The following is a 5,000-nucleotide window of genomic DNA, read 5'->3' on the forward strand; positions in this document are numbered from 1 at the left end:
ACATGTGACGTCACACTATCGGTATTGACGACTAGACTGATTCCTTATAATCATTTGCCATACACCGGTGGAAGCTGCCGAGACGAGTAACTACATGGCGGCCTCGCCGTGTCACTAATGTACAGAGATACAACAGTTTCGACTGGAACCGGATGAAACGTATACACGGCGCTGATTAGTAATAGATAGAGCCATCAAAATACAGATAATGTATACAACTGTCCGTATACATGCTGAAAGACTCTGCTCACAATCACAACCACACGTCAGCCAGACACTCTTATCACGCACTACTCTCTGCCTGTAACAGGCACAGAGACAATATGTAAGCACCAGCATGGAACAACACCCAGTGCATCCTCTCCGCCACATTAGACTATCCACACTATCATAACCAGACCGGGAGGTCCACTCACAAAACAGAATATCCCACCCTTCCGACAACCACCATTGCTCAGCTAAGCCACCAACACCCACACATGTCCTACACAGGGGTACACCCAACATCACAATACTGCCTCCTGTCACAGCACACAAACAATGGCAGGAATGAAAGACACAGGTCTGCCACAAGCATGGAATCAGAGCGCCGCCTGTTATGAGCCAAAGGTGCACCCTGACGTGGCAAATCAGATGATGCCGCAGTCATTTACTTACGATAATCACAATCAACAAACCGGCCCCCCCCCCCCCCCCAAAACACCTTTCCTTACAACAATGTGTACCTTAACCTAACCCGTATTGTGCCTTAACCTAACCCGTATTGTGCCTTAACCTAACCCGTATTGTGCCTTAACCTAACCCGTATTGTCCCTTAACCTAACCCGTATTGTGCCTTAACCTAACCCGTATTGTGCCTTAACCTAACCCGTATTGTGCCTTAACCTAACCCGTATTGTGCCTTAACCTAACCCGTATTGTGCCTTAACCTAACCCACGTTGTGCCTTAACCTAACCCACGTTGTGCCTTAACCTAACCCACGTTGTGCCTTAACCTAACCCACGTTGTGCCTTAACCTAACCCACGTTGTGCCTTAACCTAACCCACGTTGTGCCTTAACCTAACCCACGTTGTGCCTTAACCTAACCCGTATTGTGCCTTAACCTAACCCGTATTGTGCCTTAACCTAACCCGTATTGTGCCTTAACCTAACCCGTATTGTGCCTTAACCTAACCCGTATTGTGCCTTAACCTAACCCGTATTGTGCCTTAACCTAACCCGTATTGTGCCTTAACCTAACCCGTATTGTGCCTTAACCTAACCCGTATTGTGCCTTAACCTAACCCGTATTGTGCCTTAACCTAACCCACGTTGTGCCTTAACCTAACCCACGTTGTGCCTTAACCTAACCCACGTTGTGCCTTAACCTAACCCACGTTGTGCCTTAACCTAACCCACGTTGTGCCTTAACCTAACCCACGTTGTGCCTTAACCTAACCCACGTTGTGCCTTAACCTAACCCACGTTGTGCCTTAACCTAACCCACGTTGTGCCTTAACCTAACCCACATTGTGCCTTAACCTAACCCATATTGTGCCTTAACCTAACCCATATTGTGCCTTAACCTAACCCATATTGTGCCTTAACCTAACCCATATTGTGCCTTAACCTAACCCATATTGTGCCTTAACCTAACCCATATTGTGCCTTAACCTAACCCATATTGTGCCTTAACCTAACCCATATTGTGCCTTAACCTAACCCATATTGTGCCTTAACCTAACCCGTATTGTGCCTTAACCTAACCCGTATTGTGCCTTAACCTAACCCGTATTGTGCCTTAACCTAACCCGTATTGTGCCTTAACCTAACCCGTATTGTGCCTTAACCTAACCCGTATTGTGCCTTAACCTAACCCGTATTGTGCCTTAACCTAACCCGTATTGTGCCTTAACCTAACCCGTATTGTGCCTTAACCTAACCCGTATTGTGCCTTAACCTAACCCGTATTGTGCCTTAACCTAACCCGTATTGTGCCTTAACCTAACCCGTATTGTGCCTTAACCTAACCCGTATTGTGCCTTAACCTAACCCGTATTGTGCCTTAACCTAACCCGTATTGTGCCTTAACCTAACCCGTATTGTGCCTTAACCTAACCCGTATTGTGCCTTAACCTAACCCGTATTGTGCCTTAACCTAACCCGTATTGTGCCTTAACCTAACCCACGTTGTGCCTTAACCTAACCCACGTTGTGCCTTAACCTAACCCACGTTGTGCCTTAACCTAACCCACGTTGTGCCTTAACCTAACCCACGTTGTGCCTTAACCTAACCCACGTTGTGCCTTAACCTAACCCACGTTGTGCCTTAACCTAACCCACGTTGTGCCTTAACCTAACCCACGTTGTGCCTTAACCTAACCCACATTGTACCTTAACCTAACCCATATTGTGCCTTAACCTAACCCATATTGTGCCTTAACCTAACCCATATTGTGCCTTAACCTAACCCATATTGTGCCTTAACCTAACCCATATTGTGCCTTAACCTAACCCATATTGTGCCTTAACCTAACCCATATTGTGCCTTAACCTAACCCATATTGTGCCTTAACCTAACCCATATTGTGCCTTAACCTAACCCATATTGTGCCTTAACCTAACCCATATTGTGCCTTAACCTAACCCATATTGTGCCTTAACCTAACCCATATTGTGCCTTAACCTAACCCATATTGTGCCTTAACCTAACCCATATTGTGCCTTAACCTAACCCATATTGTGCCTTAACCTAACCCATATTGTGCCTTAACCTAACCCATATTGTGCCTTAACCTAACCCATATTGTGCCTTAACCTAACCCATATTGTGCCTTAACCTAACCCATATTGTGCCTTAACCTAACCCATATTGTGCCTTAACCTAACCCATATTGTGCCTTAACCTAACCCATATTGTGCCTTAACCTAACCCATATTGTGCCTTAACCTAACCCATATTGTGCCTTAACCTAACCCATATTGTGCCTTAACCTAACCCATATTGTGCCTTAACCTAACCCATATTGTGCCTTAACCTAACCCATATTGTGCCTTAACCTAACCCATATTGTGCCTTAACCTAACCTATATTGCGCCTTAACCTAACCCATGTTGCGCCTTAACCTAACCTATGTTGCGCCTTAACCTAACCTATGTTGCGCCTTAACCTAACCTACGTTGCGCCTTAACCTAACCTATATTGCGCCTTAACCTAACCTATATTGCGCCTTAACCTAACCTATATTGCGCCTTAACCTAACCTATATTGCGCCTTAACCTAACCTATATTGCGCCTTAACCTAACCTATATTGCGCCTTAACCTAACCTACGTTGCGCCTTAACCTAACCCACGTTGCGCCTTAACCCAACCCACGTTGCGCCTTAACCCAACCCACGTTGCGCCTTAACGCAACCCACGTTGCGCCTTAACCCAACCCACGTTGGGCCTTAACCCAACCCACGTTGCGCCTTAACCCAACCCACGTTGGGCCTTAACCCAACACACGTTGGGCCTTAACCCAACACACGTTGGGCCTTAACCCAACACACGTTGGGCCTTAACCCAACACACGTTGGGCCTTAACCCAACACACGTTGGGCCTTAACCCAACACACGTTGGGCCTTAACCCAACACACGTTGGGCCTTAACCCAACACACGTTGGGCCTTAACCCAACACACGTTGGGCCTTAACCCAACACACGTTGGGCCTTAACCCAACACACGTTGGGCCTTAACCCAACACACGTTGGGCCTTAACCCAACACACGTTGGGCCTTAACCCAACACACGTTGGGCCTTAACCCGCTCTGTAATTGTCATACGACGCGTTAAATTAGTGTAGTGTTGCCTAACTGCAACCCCCGCAATATAGTTTGCTACTCGCACTGCCTGGTCCCCAGTGTATCGCTTCATGTTAAACACCTTGCAGCGATACACTGTAATGTGGATGGCAGCAGGACGTACATGCTCAATGCCCTTCGCAGTTGTTCATTGGCATTCGCATGGCGAAGCACTTAGCCTACGCTGTGGTACGGCCTGTGTCAACTGTCCGCTGATGTTGTACGTCCAAATCACACACTGTACTGCACATTGGTCCTCATGTACTGAATGATACATCGTGGTACATGTGACCGTACAACGACTGCGCCAACAACGGCGAACCATGCGGTCCAACTGTTGTGCACTCAGCTATGTGTCGTCTCCCTATAAGAGCCGGATTGCAGTGTGGTATGCCCTGGATGGCGATCAGCATGAGCCGTCTGTTGATGTAGTGGCGCGTGTTGTCAGACGTAGTCGTCTCTTCTCACACACCGTGACAGCATGGTGCACTGCGTTCCACATCTGCGACATGCGACAGAGGCCGGTTGACAGTCGTTCGCGCAATGGACATCGCATACGTACGGGGGCCACCTTCCACGTGTTCGCGAAGCGTGCACATGTTGTTGCGTGTATGTGGGCAGACATAGTGTGTCGTGACACCTGACACAGGCATGCAACAATCGTTGAATTTGCAAATGGCGATGGACGTCTACGTTTGCTGGTGACGTTACGCAAATGAACAACTGGTAAACCGTTGTGGTGCGGTTGTTCTCGCTAGAGGTGAATCAGTGATGGCGACGATCGGTTGAGCTACCAACCGGTTGTTTCAGCGATACCCACCATGCCCACGAACGTGAATGGCATGTGGGTGTGAAGCGATACGCGGCGGTGGCTGGGTGGGACCGTCCCCGGCCGGTGAGGGGGGGCCTCCCGGCGTGCTGGCCGCGCGGTGCGTGGGCGCACGCGCTACAGCCGGCTGGTGGGGGCGGCCAGTGGCAGGCGCGCCGGCCGACGGAGGCGGCAGGCGGCGCAGCTGCGCGCCGGCGCACCCTGCACGCGGCGCCGTGCGGCCAAAGTAGGTCCTCGCGGGCCCGGTGCGAAGCGCGGTGGACATCTGCAGTGTGCTGGTCCGATTGAGGACTGTGTGCGCTGAGGATGCGCCGCCGCCCGGCGCTCGGCGCCGCGACGCCGTC

Source organism: Schistocerca americana, unplaced genomic scaffold, assembly GCF_021461395.2.
Source record: "Schistocerca americana isolate TAMUIC-IGC-003095 unplaced genomic scaffold, iqSchAmer2.1 HiC_scaffold_141, whole genome shotgun sequence".
NCBI lineage: Eukaryota > Metazoa > Arthropoda > Insecta > Orthoptera > Acrididae > Schistocerca > Schistocerca americana.